The sequence below is a fragment of the Lissotriton vulgaris genome, chromosome 3_1 (genome assembly GCF_964263255.1).
Source record: "Lissotriton vulgaris chromosome 3_1, aLisVul1.2, whole genome shotgun sequence".
NCBI lineage: Eukaryota > Metazoa > Chordata > Amphibia > Caudata > Salamandridae > Lissotriton > Lissotriton vulgaris.
The window spans coordinates 1,997,040,871-1,997,062,239 of record NC_141689.1 but is presented as its reverse complement, the minus strand read 5'-3'; positions in this window follow the sequence as shown (position 1 = coordinate 1,997,062,239).

Genomic DNA, 21,369 nt, shown 5'->3' with positions numbered 1-21,369 from the left:
TCACTTGGGCCTAAGCAGGCAAAAGCTGGGTAGAGAGCAGACATTGTGTACTATTTAGATAGCAGTCGTGCACTTAACAGAGATGCTGTACTACGAGCCAGCAGCCAAGTATACAGCACAAATTATGTACTACCTGTTTAACAGATGGCCATACAGTGGATACATGTCACTAATTACTTGGTGGCCAGGTAAATAACATATAATATATATTGTTTAGATGGTGAAACAGTTAAATAACAGTGGTTTTGTGTTACTAAGTCATTAGTGGATGACCAGACAACATAGATTCTGTATTATTTCACTGGTGGCTGAGCAAATATCAGAGAACATTTACTTTGCATCCAGTGGCCCACTAAATAGCATAGATTCATTAATATTAGTCCTACAGTCAAGCAAATTGCAGAAACATCTTTCCAGTTACATTGCAAATGTCTAAAGGATACGGATCTGATTGTATTTAGCCAGCCGGGGTACAAATGAAGAATTTATACTTGCTTGACTACTGGCGCAGAAGAACATATTATCGTCGCTTAACCAGTGGCCAGAGAAAAATAGGAAAATCTCAGGTATTTAGTCAGTAGCTGGGTAAGTAATGTATTTTTTCGTTATTTGCATAAGAGCCAGATAAATCAATTAATATCCCTGCTATTGAGATAGCGGCCGGGAAATTGTAAAGTTTCTCTGCTTTTTGCATGGACACCAGCAAAGCAGTGCATGATCTCATCCATTTAGGCAGCGGCTAGTTAAATAATGACTTTTCCATGGCCAGGGGGGAAGTTTTGCAAAATCTCTGGTATTTAGCCAGCAACTGAGTAAATAGTGAAGAGTCTTTGAAATTTGGCTGGTTGCCGACCAAGCAGTGCATAATCTAAAAAATAGTTATTTTTTCCTATTTTCAAGGCTACCAGACAAACTGTGCATAGCATCTGCTCTTTAGCCAGCGGCCCAGTGATTAGTAAAGGTTCTTACTATTTACAGGGCCACCGGTCAAATAGAACATAATCTCACCTATCTATTTGAATGCAGGGTAAATGAGATATTTACAAATTTGTGAGCCAAATATTGCATTCTCTCTATCATTTAGTCAGCAGGTAGGTAAATAGCAGCGGAAACTCAATAATTAGCGAACGACCTAGTAAATAGCCACTACCTTCAAATGTATTGTTTAATTATAAGACTGTCGATGTTGGTACTTTGTGCTTAATGGAATGCAACACAATGTTTTTTGGGTGATTTCGATATACATTGGATGTATCTCATGTGTAAGTACACTAGGTGCCAGATGCTATACCATGTGAACTCTATAGTAGAACTGCTTGTCTTGTTCTTTCCATAGACACCTCTCAAGCCACTTATTAACATATTAAGAGACAACTTGTTTTTGGTGGTAGGGTCCTGAGCTGGCTCTTCTCCTTCATCAGACGGTGTGCAGGAGCAATTTTGAGCGTCACATGGACCCAACCTGGTCCCCATGTAGTACATTTAAAATATTTACTCTATGGAAGCACTAGTAGATAACTATTCCTCTCTCTTTATCAGTATCCTGAAGGTTTGAAGTTATATTTTATGTGGCATCCATTTCTATAAATCAAAGCAAAGTGTTGACACAATGCCTTCTGAAATTAACTCCCACAACATATCAACATATCTTCTACCTCCAGGGGTGGTGTTAAATAATTATCATCAACGAAAGAAATAGCCCGTAGGAAATCGTTGCAGGCCATACAAATTTATCACCAATGCTGCTTTCACGAGTCAATCGCAGTCGAGAAAATAACATTGTAAAAATATCCCAATTTATTATTTCAAAGATTAAATATCAAGGGCCATATGTATGAAGCCGTTTTTGAATTGCAACGGCCGAAATTCGCAGAATTTCGGCCTTTGCGATTCGCAAACGGCCGTTTTGCATTATTTCCAATGTATCATACAATCGCAATTTAAGGAAGCGCAATAATTTGCGAATCCTTATTTTGCCATAGCATTTAAGGAATCACAAATTTTGCGATTCCTTAAATGATATGTATGATATATTTTTGAAGTGCGAATTTGTATTAAGGAATCGCAATTTACCACCAACTTGTAGTTGGTGGTAATTTGCGATTTCTCATAATAATGCCCTATTTGGCATTTGTGAGGGTGGTATGTGACACACATACATGCCCATAGGGCATGTATGTGTGCCACATGCACACACATGTAGATTTGAGGGGTGCAGCAGGGTGTCTTTGAGACGCCCCTGCACCCTTGTAATAATTCTCAAATTGCGATTAGCAAATTGCGAATTCGCAATTTGAGAATTATTGCACCATCATTCCTATGGGCCTCCTGGCCCATAGGAATGCATTGGAAATCATTCTTTATTTGCGATTTCGTAAATTGCGAATTCGCAAATAAAGAATGATAAGGAATCGCTAAAAAATAGCGATTTTGTACATACATACCGTTTTGCGATTTCTAAATAGCGAATCGCAAAAATTCGCTATTTAGAAATCGCAAAACGATATCTTGATACATCCGGCCCCAAGTTTTTAGCAAGTCGGTCTTCTTTCTATAGCAGTCTAGGAAAAGGACGATATACTGGTGAAGAATCCATGGATTTGTTGTTACTGGTTGCTGCTGAATATACATTAATTTTATCTGCTGACATTGCTTTGTAAGCAGGAACATTGTGAAGTTTTCGTGTTTTTTAGCACTATCTCCTCGTGCTTTGTGTTGTCATGCAAGAGGGACTAATCGCTAGGTGTATATAAATTTAATTTCAAGAATTTGGTTGCAATCCATAGACAACAACGTCTATGTTATGATTCACTTTAGGGGCCACCTTACATATCAACTGTGAATTTATAATGGGAATTTGAGGCTTGTTAAAAACCAACTGGTGATCGAATCTATACCGACCAATTATCGAGTGAGACAGGAACTGATTCTATGAATGCACTAAGCTGACCGAAATGGCAACTCTGTTTGTCATGAACTGAACTAGAAGAATAAAACTACATACTGCACATTTTTCTATAAGGAATGTGCTAACAAGCCCGACAATTACTTTTTAACATTATGATCCTGATTCACAAACGGCACTTTGTAGTATGTCTTGAAGTACTACAAAAATGTACTACGAAATGCAAGTTTTACTTTTACTTATATGAGCAGAATTCTCAGCCCCAACTGCAGGGATCACTGACAGTATACGGAGGACAAAAATATTTTGTGGACAGAATACCATTTCAAAAATATTGACGATCAAAATATCGAGAAGGTAACTGCAAATAGGTAAATATAGATTTGCTATTCTTAACTCCAAATCTACGTACCTTGAAGATATATATGTATCGTCAAGGTACAAATATGTTGAGTCAAGTATAGTGCACGTAGCTTTCCCATGGAAACGCACCATCATGATATTCTTGACCTCCATATTCTTGACAGGCTATTTTGTCAAAACTATATTTTGGACTCTGTATTTTGTCCAAACACTGACTGCAGAGTCTCTGCACATGTAAGTATAGGTTTGAGCAGTAATTGTAGGAGGGACTCAAAAGGAGTGGGTGGGAAAAGGTGAAGGCTATCATCTGAAGGGGCCAGGATTACGGAGTGGTAATCAGGGTTTAGGGAAGGTCAGGGAGGGGTTTAGGAAGGACCTTCACCAACCCACAGAAAAATAAGTCAACTGCTTGACTTTGGGGATGGGGACATCTAACTTCCACTTTTGTAGTAAGCTTACACTCAGAGTTTGTAAATACTGAAAGTAGTAAACTAATTTCACAGTGTAAACGTACTTAAAAGTTTAAGTTACATTTGTAAATCAAGAAGCTGGCTCTGCATATACTATACCAAAGTAAGGTATAGTGTGCACAGAGTCCAGGGAGTTCCCCGAGGGATAGCAGAGGCAACGTTAGGTAAGTACTGACAGATCTCTTTGTGGTAGTGTGGGCGAGCAGTTAGGCTTATCCAGAGGGTGTGTTAGGCATTTATTGTATTCCCTCAATCAAGACTGATGGAATACACTCAGAGGTTAAATCCAGACCAATTGGGTAAGTATAAAAAAGGTATACTTATATTTTATTCCTACAACCACACAGGACTTGGTACAGGTAACTAAAATGTACTTTCAATTGTAAACTTTTACACAAAAATGCAATTGGGAATGGATTAGCAATTGTTACAGGTTGGTATGAGTTTGTTTAAATTACACAGTAGTTACTTTTAGGATCATTTTGGATTACTTTTAGATTTCATTGACTACTTGGAATGGTGTGCCTAGATACCACGCCGAGGAATCTCACAATACAAGGTAAGTAAGACTTTTAAAACTTTGCAGATCAGTTATTCTTTCTCCATACAAACATCAGTTCAATACTTAGAAACTTTTTTTTGGTCAAAACAAATAATATTGATCCCTATTGGAATTTATTTTAGGTCAAAACACATAATATTGATCCCTATGGGAGAAAAATGGTTATCGGTTTCACAGGTAAGTATTCGACTTACAAGTAGCAGTTTTGGGGGTTGGGAATAATGCTCACCAAGGTCTAGGTAGACTTTTAAGTTGCACCTCCAGCACCACTGGGACGCCGGTTTCAGAGTGCAGGGGCCCAATGTTAGCAAATGGGGATAAGGGGGCCTTTGATTAGAGCCTGCTTGTTAGCAGGCCACTCGGGTGTGGAAGCAAAGTTCCTGGGGACAAGGTCAGCTCTGCAGGGGCCAAACATCAGCAAAGGAGCTGCACCCCCAGCATCACTGGGGCGGCCGGTTCAGGGTACCAAGAAGATGTCGGGCCCAGTGATTTTCAATGGAGACCTTAGATTTGGCAAAGTTGATGCAGGCTCAGGCAGTGAGACTTTCTGAAGGAGACCCCCAGCTGGAGAGATAAGTTGGTTTCTTAGGGGATGCCTGGAGACTGTCGGTTGAGCCACAGAAGGCTGTGGGGCATAGAGTGAAGTGGTGTCTTTTGTCATCGGTTTCTTTACCAGCTATGGTCACAGTCGGAGGGACCTTTCAACTTGTGACTGCAGGTGTCGCCTTGAAGCTTGAGGGAGGTCGGAGATCACCAAACCCTAGGTCAGGATTGCTGGGGAGACCTCCTCATGGTGTTGGTCCATTCAAACTCAGGCCGTGGGCGGCGGCTGCAGAAACGCAAATCCGCCTGGATCCGTTGGTTTGAGCAAATCATTTGCTCATGGGAGACAGATTTGGTTAGTTGAGTGCAGGCAGGTCCTCCAGGTTGTGGGGAATGCTGGAAGCTGGACTCGCCGGGGTTCTTGCTGTAGGCCGATTGTAGATGAGAAAGACTGAATGGGCTGGAGCCAAAGCAGTTGGTATCCTCTTCTTCCTGGGTCAGCATGGTCCTTCTTTCTTCCTCGAATCTCAGGAGGCAATGTTCAGTATTGCCCCATAACATTAAATTAAGGGGCATTAAAGGGGTGCACAGGTGAGATCAATGGGTCTCTTTCTTGGGGTGGGTACACACCTTATTATGCCACCCTCCAGTGAGAGGGGGTATGAGGCTCTCCCTAAATGACTAAGTACCCCTTATCTTCAAGATAAAGGGGATTGAGATGTGTGCTCCACCTCGCCTCCCCCACCTTAGGGGTGGGGTTGGCAAAGGTGGACATACCTCTCTTCTTAGTTTGGCTTTTCCATCAATTCTCCAACGAAAAGAGGGGGCAGAACCGGTGGGAGCAAATTGCTCGGGGCAGCAAAGGCAGGGGCAGCTTCCAAAGGTGGCAGGCCTTTGAAGCTTCTCCTTCGTGGACCCATCCCTTCCTGGGGGAGGAGGCATGACAGGATTGGCTTTGTTTCTGGACCCAGAGAGCGGAGGCTCTCTACCCATAGGTCCAGATACCTGTCTGGTGGTGGCAAATGGTGGGCAGCCATTTAGGGACCAGCCTGATTCCTACTGAAGCGGTCGCTCCACCCTACCTCCTGACATCGTAGCGCTGTCCTGGTATCGTAGCGCTGCTTCTCCCTACTGCTGCATCTTGAACTCGTAGCGCTGCTCTCCCCACTGCCATACCATGAATTAATTTGTACCCGGTTTGTGGCGTAGCGCACCGCATTGCTTTGATTGTTTTAACTATAAATTGTGCCTGTGTGCCCCACCGCTCGCTCGCATTGCCCGCATTGCCTCCTGAGTAAAATTGCTGCCTGATTGCGCCCATAGCGTCCTGTTTGACTTTTGTTTTTGTGCGACCATTTTGTTGTGCCTGCAGCCCGTTCCTCCCCCTACACTCCCACCTCCCAGCTCCCCCTCCCACGCTCCGCCCCCCTCCACTCTCCATTTATGACAGACGGTCCTTCGTGCAGCGTCCACGCGCAGCGGTCGCGCCCCATGCGCGCCGAAGGTGCGCCAAAGGTAAGCCCGTCTACGCCCGTCTGCGCCTGGACCGCGCCCAGCGCCAGACCCCCTGGTCCCCGCAAAGCGCACTCCTCCAGCATAACGTATGACGCCCCCACCCTCCTAGCCCTTAACCCCGGACTCACACATTTATGCTGCGTAGCTGCCCCAGGTCACACCCATGGACCCTTCCCCTGCCACTCCTGCAAATTTACCAGCATCAAGACCCATACCACATCCACTAACCCCAAACACAGCTCCGACTCTAACCACCTGAAGTGCATCCTGCTGAACACCCGCCCGGTCCACAGACACGCCACCGAACTCTGGGATCTACTCGACACTACATCACCGGACGTCGCCTTCCTTACTGAAACATGGATGAACGCATCATCAACACCCGATATCGCCATAGCCATTCCGGGCAATTACAAGATCATCCGAAAAGACCGCACCAACCAAACAGGAGGAGGCATAGCCATCGTCCATAAGAACACCATCAAAATCACGACCAGCTCCGACGATAACCTTACAACTGCCAAACACCTCCATTTCCAGGTCCACACCGACCCTAGAACTACACTCAGAGGCACCCTCATCTACAGGCCTCCAGGAACCCATAAACAATTCAGCGAAGACATCACCGACTTCATCAGTCCACATGCCCTCGCCTCCGAGAACTACCTTCTATTAGGAGACCTCAACTTCCACCTGGACAAGAAAAACGACAGCAACACCACCACCCTTCTTGACAACCTGGCCAATCTCGGCCTCAAACAACTTGTTGACACCCCCACCCATGTAGCCGGACATACGCTCGACCCAATCTTCACCTCCAGCAAACACATCTCCTTCGATCGCACCACAGCTCACTACTGGAAGGGCCACAGTTGTGTTCACTTCAGCTACAAAACCACCTCGACCCACAACCCCCCACAACCTATCCCCCGAAGAAAATGGAGCAAAATCACCACCGACAACTCCTCACATCGCTCAACCAAAACCCACCCGCCCTCTCATCGGACCCAAACCAAGCTGCCATCAAATTCAAACAATGGATCACTCACAGCGCTGACAAATTAGCACCCTTGAAAAACCATCACACCAAACAAGACAGTAAAAAGGCCCCCTGGTTCAACGATGACCTTAAGAAATCCAAAAAGCTATGCCGCACTCTCGAGAAAACATGGAGAAAAAACCCAACCACCGACAACATGACCATCTTCAAGGCAGCCACCCGCAAACACCACCAGCTGATCCGAGCCACCAAGAAATCAGCACTCAAGATTCGACTCGACAACAATGCCCATAACAGCAAGGAACTATTCAACATCGTCAAAGAATTCACCAACCCCACCGCAGACTCAAACGACATCACTCCCTCCCAAGACCTCTGCGACTCGTTATCCTCCTTCTTCTACAACAAAATTGCCGACATACATAACAGCTTCGAAAACAGTTCCAACAAACAATCCTCTCCACCCCCCTCAGAACCTAAACCGCCCTCTAACAACCTCAGCGCCTGGAACCCAATCACCACCGAAGACACCATCCGCCTAATGAACTCCATCCACTCTGGCTCGCCAACTGACCCCTGTCCCCACCACATCTTCAACAAAGCAGACTCCATCATCGCACCCCATCTCCGTGATGTCATCAACTGCTCCTTCATCTCTGCCACCTTCCCAGAAAGCTGGAAACATGCCGAAGTCAGCGCCCTCCTGAGGAAACCCACAGCAGACCCCTCCGAACTTAAAAACTACCGCCCCATATCCCTCCTCCCATTCCCGGCCAAAGTCATTGAGAAAGCCGTCAATAGCCAACTCGCTGCCTTCGTCGAATCCAACAACTCCCTCGACCCCTCACCGTCTGGCTTTCGAGCCAAACACAGCACTGAAACCGTCCTCATCGCAGCAACAGACGACATCCGAACACTACTGGACAATGGAGAAACAGTGGCCCTCATTCTACTCGACCTCTCCGCCGCCTTCGACACTGTTTCTCACAGCACACTCATACAACGCCTCAGCAACATCGGCATAAAAGGAAAAGCCTTGGACTAGATCATCTTGTTCCTAGTTGGGAGAACTCAGAGAGTCCGACTTCCCCCGTTCAAATCAGAGGCCACCGAAGTCATCTGCGGTGTACCACAAGGATCATCACTCAGTCCCACCCTCTTCAACGTTTACATGAGTCCACTTGCTTCCATCGCGCGTCAACACAACCTCAACATCATCTCCTACGCAGACGACATCCAGCTGATCCTTTCCCTCACCAAAGACCCCAACACTGCCAAAATCAATCTTCACGAAGGCATGAAAGATGTAGCCGTATGGATGAAAAACTGCCGCCTTCAACTTAACTCAGCCAAAACGGAAGTGCTCATCCTAGGATCAACCCCCTCTGCCTGGGACGACTCATGGTGGCCTTCGGATCTGGGCTCAGCACCCATACCCATGGACCACGCACGTAACCTTGGCTTCATCCTAGACTCTTCACTCTCGATGACCAATCAAGTCAACGCCGTCTCATCCTCCTGCTTCAACGTACTTCGTATGCTCCAAAATATCTTCCACTGGATCCCCGCCGAGACAAGAAAGACTGTCACCCATGCACTGGTTACGAGTCGACTAGACTACGGAAACACCCTCTACGCCGGAATTACAGCCAAATTACAGGAAAAACTCCAACGCATCCAAAACGCATCAGCGAGACTCATTTTGGACATCCCTCGCCAAGATCACATTACCGGCCACCTGAAAGACCTCCACTGGCTTCCCGTCAACAAGAGAATAACATTCCGTCTCCTCATCCACGCACACAAGGCCCTCTACAAACTAGGTCCCGAATGCCTCAACACTCGACTATCCTTCTACACACCCACCCGCCAACTGAGATCCTCCAATCAAGGCCTCGCCACAGTTCTGCGTATCCAAAGATCCACCATGGGAGGTAGATCCTTCTCCTACTTGGCGGCCAAGACCGGGAACTCACTCCCCACTCACCTCCGCCTTACACAGAACCACATCTCCTTCAGAAAAGAACTTAAAACCTGGCTATTCGACAAATAATGAACCCCCTCCCCAAGCGCCTTGAGACCCTCTGGGTGAGTAGTGCGCTATATAAATTCTCGAACTTGAACTTGAACTTGAACCAGGGCTGGAAATTTTTCAGGGGGCATCTATAAGATGCCGCCTAAGTGCATTTCACATTTAATCCCATTCTGGAACCAGAGTGGGTTTAATGTGGTGGGAAATTTGCTATTTAACTTCCCAGGTTTTAGTAAAGCCATTATGGAGCTGTGGAGTTCGTAATGACCAACTCCCAGACCATATACTCTTTATGCCTTTACTACACTTATAATGTCTAAGAATGGACTTAGACACTGTAGGGGTACAGGGCTCATGCGCTGATTATATGAAATAAAATTGGCAAAACTGAGTTTCTTCTTATCTTTGGAATAGTTTATAAGTTGCCTTTTTTAATCACGGATGAAGGAGATCAATTGGGAGTTTCTAGCATCTTTAATGGAGAGTGCTTTATTCTCAATCCTGAACTGGATTAAATCTTCACATACAAGCCCTGAAAATGTCAGCAAATATAAAACTGTATGTAATAGTGGCAATCTGGTTATCTTTCCTAAGTCCCTTGCCTTTGTAATACACCGTAACTTTATGGAGTTTCAAGCTGTGTTAAACATGTTTGTACCTGTATGCGCAATCAACAAGGAAATGGGCAGGTGGAGAAGATCAACTGGTTGGGGAAGGGGACTATGGAATTAGCAAGCAGTGCAGGGTTAGGTGTCAGCCATGATGTGGGCCCATCACACCACTATAAATACATGCACTGGGAAAACACACAAAATTATGCGGGGTAGGAAACCAGGAACTAAATTGGTTCCCTCGCGTATGCGAGAATTGAGTTCAAATGTGTTGGATAAGGCTACTCCAGGAGTTCAGGGTGAACGTGTGATCAATGTGGGGGACTGGGATAAGGTTAAACCCGGTGGTGTGGAGCGCAGTTTCTCCAAGATTAGAGGCCCATGCAGAGTGAAGGTGGTGGGTGCAAATTAGGTCAAAAGGGGGAATGGACAAACATGGACTATGAAGATAGTTGTTTTGTTTCAGAAGAATGGCAAAAGTGTGGTACAGCCCTGGAATGAAGTGGATGAGTGTTTGGGGTAGATGCTGATTAAGTATTGTGAGTTTTGAAAGGATGAAGGAGGAAGTGAGGCTGCATCGCACAGAGGGGGTGACTGAGTTTTCAAGGTCAGGTCCTCTATTCGGCATTCTGTGAGGTCTTGCAGATGAGTTTGTGTTTTGTGGGTCTTTGCTTTGGGAAGGTGTTTGTTCTACTGTAATGTTTCTGTTTGTTTTCTCTCCTTTCTTTCCTTGGTCCATTCTAGAATATTTATTATTTTTTATTTTATTTATTTATTTGTAAAGCACCCGGATCACCTCATCCGGGTATCTTCGCGCTGAGACAGCCATATTTAACCAGAGGAACAATCAGAACAGTGAAGTTTTCAGCAACTTTCTGAATGCCAGTTAGTCCGTACATTGACACAAGTGGATGGGGAGTTCATTCCAGTAGCGTGGGGCCAGATGGTAAAAGACTTTGCCCCCTAAACGTTTTTTTTTTAAAGTGCGGAACTTGGAGCAGTGCTTTAGCTCCAAAGCGAAGGGGTCTAGAAGGCACATAGCTAATGAATTTTCGCTTAGGTAGCTGGGGCCTAAGTTGTTTATTGATTTATAAACAACACAACAGATCTTAAACTAGATTGTCTTCCATACTGGTAACCAGTGCAGTTTTTGAAGAAGAGGAAGTGATGCGGTTCTAGGGGGGGCATTAGTCACCAGGCGGGCCGCAGTGTTCTAGACAACCTGCAATTTGCTCATGGAACTTTCATTAGCTGAAATCAGCAGAGCGTTGCAATAGTGCAGAAGGCTTAGTACTAATGCTTGAATCAAGGTTTTCCGTGTGGATAATGGTAAGAACGGGAAGACTCTTCTGAGTAGACTAAGGCTGTGGAAGTATGCTCCAGCGGTGGAGGTGGTATGCTCTCCCTATGTGAGTTTGTGGTCTAATCGAACTCCGAGTTCTTTTACCACCTGTTTTGGACATTGGGCAGAACCAAGTTCCTCTGGACCAGCTAGGGGACCACTTCACTGTTGTTTCACCAAACAGCATAATCTCTGACTTTGCTGCATTGAGCCGAAGAACATTTTCTTTCATCCAATAACCAATTACTTTCATATCCTCTGAGAAGGTGGTCTTAATGCTGGAATTGGTTTTGTCGAAGGAGAGTAGAAGTTGGGTGTCATCAGCGTAAGAATAAATCCCAACTTCCTCAATAGTCTTGCCAGCAGAGTAACATAAATGTTAAATAAAGTAGGGCTCAAACATGAGCCTGTGATACTCCCTTAGTCACCCTGGTGGTCTGTGAGTGAAAGGATCCAGGTGAAGGGTCTGAGTTCTGTCGGACAGAAAGTTAGCCATCTACTTCAAGGCGTTCCCTTTATGGCTTATATCTCCCAGTCACCTAAGTAGAGTTTGGTGGGAGATGGTATCGAATTATGCGGATAGGTCAAGTAGCACCAAAAGTACCGCTTGATCATTATCCAACAGCATCCTGATGTTATCGGTAACTGCCACCAACGCAGACTCTGTAGAGTATCTGGGTCGGAATCCAGATTGAGAAAAATCCAAGCAGTTCGAGGCATCAACGAAATTGGACAAGTACTTGTTAATGTGCTTTTCCAAGAGTTTGCTCTGTAAAGGAAGTAGAGAGATGGGGCCGTAATTGGTTACATCTTTCATGGGGACTTTAGGATTTTTCCAATTGGGAGAATCTGTGCGGCTTTCCATGCTAATGGGAGAATGCCTTCCTTCATGGAGCTATTTAGGATAGAGCAGATGGGGCCAGCTAGTTGTTTAGATAGCATGGAGGTCGTTTTAGCAGGAATGAGGTCTAATGGGGTTCCTGATTTGACAATTTTTAATAGAGCTTCTGTCTCCTCCATTGTGAGTAGCAGGAAATTCTCCAAAGTTAGAGCAATGGGAATAGATGGTGGGAGGTCGAATTTATTTATATTTGGGGTTTGTTGGGATTAGAAGGGGATGTGTACTAGTGGGTGTTTATTCATGTTATTTTAAATCTGATTATGTTTCTTAAGAATCTTACCTATGTTATAAACTGTGATTTTAGGTGGTTCCAGGTTGTGGGATCTTGAGAGTTTCAGTTGCTGATGGTGCCAGGCTTTGCATGGTCACTGGATTTTGCTATCGATTACATTTCCAAGTTCATCTACTAGATCAGTCTCCTGCTGTGTGTGTACTACACTGTACAACAGGGGAATGTTCACAACTTTATACCAGCAGCAGAGTGTAATGCAGTGATGCAGACTATGGTTCTCTCTCAATGGGACTAGTAGTTTCCGGGTAGCAGTGCGCTTTACAAGACACACACATTTACATTTATTTACATTTAGTTTTTCTAGGACTGCCAAGAAATGTGCTTTCTCTGATTAAGGTAGTGCTACATTCCACAACTAGACTGATTACATAGATGGTAAGTTCAATCATATTATGCCTCTTCTTTGGGACCTTAATTCATTCTCATTAGAGGCCAGGCAGAAGATTAAGAAGTTAATTGGGCCATTAAAGAAGTTGATCGTGGAATCACAACAAGTAGAAAAGCGGACAATTTCAGAAAACATACAGACCACCAAAAGTGGTGACATTTAGACACTGTTAAGTACAAGATTTAAATTGTCTGTAACTTGGAAACAGTTCTTTACAGGTTTGACCTCAATGTTGTGACATCTTTGCCAACTTTGTTGAGATAGAAGAATCCTCTTATAAATATGTATGAAAACTGAAAACACTATGCGACATATGTACAAGAGAATGGTGGAGCGTGGCGTTAAGCACAAAATGCTAACACCACCCTCCACCATTCTGAAAATGCATGGATGCACCATATTTACAAGGATATGGCACACAGCTTCATTTTCATTAGCGCTGGTGCTAAAGTAAGCTGCCTAGCACCAGTGCAGGCACCTTTGCAGCATATTGCAAGGAAGCCTGCGTTGTGCGTTGAGGGAATGATTGGTTATGTGCAGGAAGGTGCCCCTTCCTACACATAAACAATCACAAATGGCGATGTGTAACTTGCATTGTGCAAATCATAATTTTTGTAAGGATTCTTTATATGCAGGACACCTTCCTGCATATAAACAATCATTCATGGCATTTTATGTTTATATGTGTGCTGCACATGTAATCAGCAAGTCAACCCACACATATACTCTTCCTATATTTAGGTGTTATTAGCTACCTGAAATGGAGCCATTATTTCTGGTCTGTGATAGTTTTAGTACGGCACATTTTATACATACCGTGTCAAATTACTCAATATCTTTATGATGTTGTCCTTTTTTAAGGCAATAAAATCTGTATTTATTTCGTCAATTGTATTCAAAATATGGACATTAATTGGTTGTATGTCGTAATATTGAACTTCTGATGCTGCAAAGCAGAAATGACTGCCCCGAAAGGAGGGGATCAAAAGCTCACTACCTACAAATTAAGAGTGTTTAAAGTTAAAAAAGCAAAGTTGTGCAATGGCAAACTTCGCACTGAGGATTTTTCCGACTTCACCTACTTTACTCAGGGCCGGCTTTAACACTGGTGGCGCCCTGTGCGACAATGTATGTTGACCCCCCCCCCCCAATGGCCACCTCTGCCACGGATTTCATTACTAGCACCCTTTATCAGTGCTCTGGCTCTGGCTCAAGTCTCCACAACCACTTTCTCTCAGATTAATTTAGTTTTATAGTGCCGCTCATCAGTGTAAGGTGTCAGAGTACTTTACATCAAACACACATATGTATGTAAATCAATGTATAGAAAATGGTAAATCAGACAGGACTAAAAGGTGTAGGAGTGACATGTCATCAATACTCGTAGGCAATACAGTTTAAGAGTCCTTATTCTGGAAAAGTACAATTTCAGAATTTAAAAGGCATCATTGTTAGATGTTCTCTTTAATTATAAGAATTGTTTTCTACCCAAATTAACCCTTTTTGCAAAATTAGGATGGTAAAAGACTGGGCAAAAAACATAAGGCCATAGGTACAATGAATTGGCGGAGAGAGGCGTTAACCTTCCTGGCTTAACGCCTCTCTCCACCACTTCTGAAACACAAGGCTGCACCATATTTACAAGGATATGGTGCAGCCTTGCTTTCCCCCCCGGCGATAGCACTACACTTAGCAGTGTAGCGCCAATGCAGGCACACTTGCATGATAGGTAAGGATTGTTTATGTGTAGGAAGGTGCCCTTTCCTGCACATAAACAATTCTGAAATGCAATTTTGTCACTTTCATGTGTGCTGCTTAATGCAGCACACCTGAAAGTGACACAATGGCATTTTGGTTTTTCCATGTGTGCTTCATAAGTCAGCATACATGGAAAAGGCAAAAACGAGGAGAAATAATGCATTTCCCCTCATTTCGCTAACGTAAGACCAGGGTTTTCCAGGTCTTAATGTTGGCACTGACTCCTTTGTACACCACCCTTGGACATAGGGGGCAGTGTCAAATACAGTGGTTGTTGCTGTGGAACACATACTGCAACACCCACTGCCCACCCCTTTCACACTAACCATAGCGTGAAAGGGGGGCATTATTTACAAGGCAGTTTTAAGCCACGTTAAGTGGCTTAGCGCAGCCTTGTACATAAGGCGCAGCCCCTATTGCCACCAAAGCTTTGATAAAAGTGACGTTGTGGTGCCGATAGGAGCTTGTACATTTGCCCCATATAGCTCTAACATATACCTTGCAGTTTGCATGCAGTTCTTTGATGACAGCAAGAAACTGTGAGAGGTACCCCTTAACAGAAATCAAGGGAAATAGGGTTAACCAACCAAAAAGGAAAGATTCCCTTGAGCAAGGAGTCAAATTTATAAGGCTTTGTTAACAAAAACAATAACAAAATTCACATATGAGAAAAGGACCACAATTTATTAATTATACAATAATTAAAAAAGTGGACAAATAAGAACCACTTTACACAAATTAAAACAATTTGAATCATAAAAAAACCTTAAAACACATGACATTCAATTTTGACCAGCAAAATTGATACATAAAGACAGAGAACAGTAAGACATAAACTCGTACAGTACTAGGTGTATATTCAAACTCTATATCTGGCACAAATGTTTTTGTGCACAACAATACAGTGTATCAACAAAGATGTCCGAGTCAAGAATTATACTGGAGAATGCGTCGACGCGTTTCGGTGATTTTTTACAATTCTATCCACCTTTGTCAAGACTCTAATTGATATCTGTCGTAAGATCAGGGGTCAATGTAATCTCCCTTTAAATCCACTTTTGGATATTTATCAGAGTTTCCATTTATATAAAATATGATCTAGGCCTTGAATTGTTGGTTTCATATATCCATATTAAAATTGCGTCTTTTAGTTGAGTTACAGGTAAAGTATCCTGTTGTAAGAGCGCTAAACGTTGAGAGTTTAAACGGTGTCCAATAATTAAGTCCTGTGGAGTACTTTCCTTTTTGTTTCCAAAGGGAACCAGGGGCGCTTAAGTCATGTCCTCGCGGTAGAAGCGATAATTTCGCTTTGTAACCGCAAAGGACTGCCTGCTTGTCTGGTTCCGTGGCGTTCCAGAGAAGCAGGCAGTCCTTTGCGGACACCGTTTAAACTGTCAATGTTTAGCGCTCTTACAACAGGATACTTTACCTGTAACTCAACTAAGAGACGCAATTTTAATATGGATATATGAAACCAACAATTCACGGCCTAGATCATATTTTATATAAATGGAAACTCTGATAAATATCCAAAAGTGGATTTAAAGGGAGATTACATTGACCCCTGATCTTACGACAGATATCAATTAGAGTCTTGACAAAGGTGGATAGAATTGTGAAAAACCACCGAAACGCGTCGACGCATTCTCCAGTATAATTCTTGACTCGGACATCTTTGTTGATACACTGTATTGTTGTGCACAAAAACATTGGTGCCAGATATAGAGTTTGAATATACGCCTAGTACTGTACGAGTTTATGTCTTACTGTTCTCTGTCTTTATGTATCAATTTTGCTGGTCAACATTGAATGTCATGTGTTTTAAGGATTTTTTATGATTCAAATTGTTTTAATTTGTGTACAGTGGTTCTTATTTGTCCACTTTTTTAATTATTGTATAGTTAATAAATTGTGGTCCTTTTCTCATATGTGAATTTTGTTATTGTTTTTGTTAACAAAGCCTTATAAATTTGACTCCTTGCTCAAGGGAATCTTTCCTTTTTGGTTCTTTGATGACAGTCAATAGCTCAATATTCTATTGGATTTTGACTTATAAACAACAAGTTAAAAAAAGACCTCTCTTACAGAAACAGTAACCTACTGACTTATTTACATTATATGCACTTTGTTACTGCATAGTACACGTTCTTAGTAGCAGGTATTTTAGCCCTCTGCGCTACCTTAGGATTCAAAACTTCCACTAGACAATCCTCCAGTCTCTTTCCAGGAAGAGATTAATCATCAGTTATCTTGACATTCTAATTGAAGCCTGAAAGTTGCTCGAGATCAGAAATGGCAGCAGGTGCTTTTAAAATGATAATTTACTCGTAAAAATGACGCCCCAAGTCAGCGCTCGGTGCGGTGGCACCGATTGCACCAGCCTGACTTTACTTATAGAAGAATATTTACACAAAACGATTTCGCAAGATAATTTTCTTGGAAAAAAATATGTTGCGCGATTGTTGCCACTACATTTACACTTTAACCGCGCTTTTCTCAATTATACAGAGCTTTTCTCTGCGCAAACCTACTTTTAGTAAAGGATTTCGCCGCAAAGACTGTAAAGTTTGGAGAAAAAAAACTTTCTCGATATTGGAATGGAAATTCTTTGCTTCACAAACCCCTGGAAATGCATAATATGGTGCTAAATAGTTCATCAGTGTAAATGAACACACACAGAAAAACATCACCACCTGGGGCACTTTAAGTAATCATGCCCCTGACGATACAATCAGTAACACTGAGTAGGATTATAATAACACCTGTTATTATAGTGATTTGAGGCTTAGCTGATAAAGAACTGCCTTGTTATCAAATCAATGTCATGTTTTTCACAGGTACATATTTTATTAGGCGATCAACCGAAGTGAAGCCTTTGGACGTATTTTGCTGAAAACAATTACCCGCGATTCACTCTAGCAGGGCCGGAAGCCCTCTCTGCAGGCTCTAAGGGGACATGGAAGGCTGAAGAACCGAATCCCCCATTGATTTTCCAGAGAGCCACTCAATACTTGTTTTGCAGGATATTGTGTGTCAATTAGCGAGGGTGATTAGTGGACATTAATGAAACGTTTATGGAATATGGATTTTGGAAATAATTTGCAAATGCGTGACGGACTGTATATCCAACGAGCACCTTCAAGAGGAGCGGGTTTCCTGTTGCCAAGCAGTGGCGTGTGAGTATTGAAGTGTAAATGCAGGGGCCAGGATATGACATAAGAGCAGACATGAAATATAATGGGCAAACTAGGAAGGGACGTGCCTATAGGGCATTCAGACACTGCCCGACGTCCAATCGGCGATGCAGCGCGCAATGTAATTAGTTTTATTTATTTATTTCTTTACTCAACCCCTTAGGCCCAATTCTGGGGCCTTATTTATGAAGGTCTTGCACCACTTTTACGTGACTTTTAAAATGGGAAAAAGACACGCACCGGTGGCGCAAGGCCTTCATAAATAAGGCCCCTGGAGTTTACTAACCCCTACCCTGCCCTTCCCCCGCCCTGCCTCACCACCCCGCAGCACTCCCTCGAGGAGCCGCCACTGCATCTAACAGGTCAGTTGTGGGATGTTTTGACTGTGTTTTTTGGCTGGTTGGCCAGTGTTTCTATTGATTGCATGGATGCTAACGCACACTTTGCCTGCAGCAAGATCAAATCAATACAGTCTTTAATATCTTGCAAAATAATTATAGTGTGTCTTTACAAGTTCAAAACCATCCTGATTTGCAAACATGAGCCATTTTTTATCTATCTTATGCACTGATGCGGGCCACTTTTATTTTGCTGTCCGGGCTTATTTTCTGTCTCAGCCTGACCCTAAGTGCAAATGTACATCTACTTTGCAAATCTGCATAGGAAAATACACTTTTCCTTTTGAAATCTATTAACAGTCATGAGTGTGGACACTTTAGTGCATTATTTCTCATTGCTTTGCTTTTAGGTATGCTGGGACTACAAAATACCAAAGGTACATTGAAGTAATTTGATCAAATAGAAAAAGAGCTGGTGGACAGGAACATGGCTTAAGAACACAAAAGAATTTAATGTGCAGAGCTGAATATAACGCAATCTCATTGGTGCTCAAAAGGCACATAATCAGTTTTCCATTAGTCACTTTACATGCAGCCTACCTGGACATCATATAAAAAACAATGTCACTGTAACTTTTCAAATAAATATGATACTTTCTATGGAGTTGCGACCCCAAGTGAAAGAAATGTGAAGAAGATCCATTTACAGTGGCATCCTAGGAGGAGGATGAAAAATTGTCATTCGCACTGAGACTGAAGGAATTTGTGGCTGATGTTGTCAAGAGTGAGAGGCAGGGCTGGACTGGGAACCAAAACCGGCCCTGGCAAAGTGCTCGGCCGCCCCGGCTCCCCTCCCCCCCCCCTGGGGTTGGGGGTGCCACCGAGCTCTTTACCAGGGCCGGTTTCGGCCGATTTTGTTACAGGGCAGATTTTGCAGCAATGCTGCAAAAACGCCCCTGTGGCAAAAATGGCCCTCAGGGGCCCAAAACCCGCCCCCACCGGTGCGGCGCACCGGGGGATTGTCCGGTGCCCGCTACGGCCAGTCTGGCCCAGTGAGAGGGCTAATATCAGTGGAGCAATCCCAACTTAATAATATTTTACTTGGTTCTAGTGGTCTGATGGAGGAGGTCTCATCTTCATTCTAATACAGTTAATTTATTTCATTTTATTTTAATCTTGGGGGCTCCAAGGCCACAAATACAAAACGTCAGTTGCTTTGTAAATACCACTGGCTGTGGGTTTCCGATCAAGAAATTTGGGTACACAAGGTAACTGTGTTTTTCATCTTAACTGAGGAAGAAAAAATGATTGAGTACACCTTGACATGTTGAGTTCTGGAAAACAAATTGCAGTTCCAAACCCTGCGAAATGGAGAATCTATTGGTGAGTGATCTGAAAGTAGTCCTTCAAAATTTACTAGACCCCTTTTGTAAGATAGCAAAGCCCTTCCGACTCATAAATGGGGTTCTATGACTCCTTTCAAATCGCAATTGAGTGGGCAAGCAATAGTTGTCCCCCCCAATTGTGATCTGATATCATATGCATCAATAGTTTGCTTATGCAAGGGCGTGTGGCCTAGCAGAAAAAGATGATGGTCCAAAGACTATGTTTTTATGTCACGCTCTTTGCAATTTCCTTTCTTTTTCTTATCATCAAACACTACTACACCTTTCTATTTTGTGCACGCTCCTCTTGGGGCAACCATTATGACCTACATGTACTGTATAAGTTATTCATATTGCGTAATAGTGGTAGAAAATGAATAAATCACCACTGGATTTTGTCTTCTTGGCTGTTATTTTGTGAGACTATTCCACTTTTTGAATTATGAAATGCTGACTAACTGCGACATTGCAAAATATTTGTCTTTGGACCATTGTTTTCCAATACTGTTCAATACCCATGTCCTAGACCTATTGGGTTACCCCATTTCTATTAATGGTTAGCAGAAAAAGATGGCAGACTTAACGTAATGAGCTTGTGAGGCCTCCCAGTAAAAAAATCCCAAAGACAAAGAGAGGCCATAGATGGCGCGGTAATGGTGAAAGGAATTCAAGCTGCTATAACAAGCCTGGTGATGGGGAGGACCCTTGGGTCTATGGCTTACCCACTGAATTTTGTGAGACATATGTACAGACTAATGCCAAGATTACTAACAATATGCAAGACTGAGTTCAGATAAGAAACTACTGAGTACAGCTGGAGATGCTTTGATATTCCTGATCACCAAATCCGACAATGGAGGGCAAAATGAAATGGATTAAGGCCACTTTCAATGTTAAACATTGACTATAAAATACCAGAATCAAAGCTGCCCATCTCTTGAGGGTACTGCTGGCCCTGGTTCACCTGTACCAGAGCAGCTTTGTATCTAGCCACACATTCCTTATCAAAGCACGTCTGTTACTGATATTAGAATTGACACCAGAGGGAGATCTGAAACCTTTCGTCTTCTCAGTGAATTTCATGAAAGCATTAGGCCAGGTCTGGTGGGAATTTCTATTTGAAGTCAAAATAAGAGTGGAAGTAGAAAAGACGATAATCAATTAGATACAAATATTTTAAATGCTCCCAAAGCAAGGCTGAAAACATGGAGGACTATTTAGGGCACACATGATGTACAAAGTGACACACAACTGGTTACCCACTGTCCCCTTTGATATTTGCACTAATAATGGAAATGCTAGCTGGTAGACTCAGTAGGAGAGGGGACAAACTTGGAACTAACATAGCTGGAAGGACACATACTATTTCTCCATATGTAGACAATATTCTACCTGAAAGATGTGGCACATGGCTTAAGAAAAACAATTGGGATTTTGAAAGAAGGTCAGATGTCAGGTCGAAGGCCCACCTGGAAAAAACTGGTGCTACCAGTTAGGCCCACAGAACCTTAAATGAAATTTAGTTGTTGGAAAGCAAAGATGAGATGGGATTCATGCATGGTTAGAAATTTGGGGATTCAAATATACCATGGCAAACAAGATATAATAGAGTGCAATACTGGCAAAACAGTAAAACCTCTAAAGACTAGTGTTACTTTCTGGGACAAGCTACCAATCTCCACCATGGTGGAAAAGTTTATTTAGAAGATGGTGATGCTGCCGTGTTTGCTCCATTACTTTTGTGCAGACATCAGGAAGTCCTTGCAATAT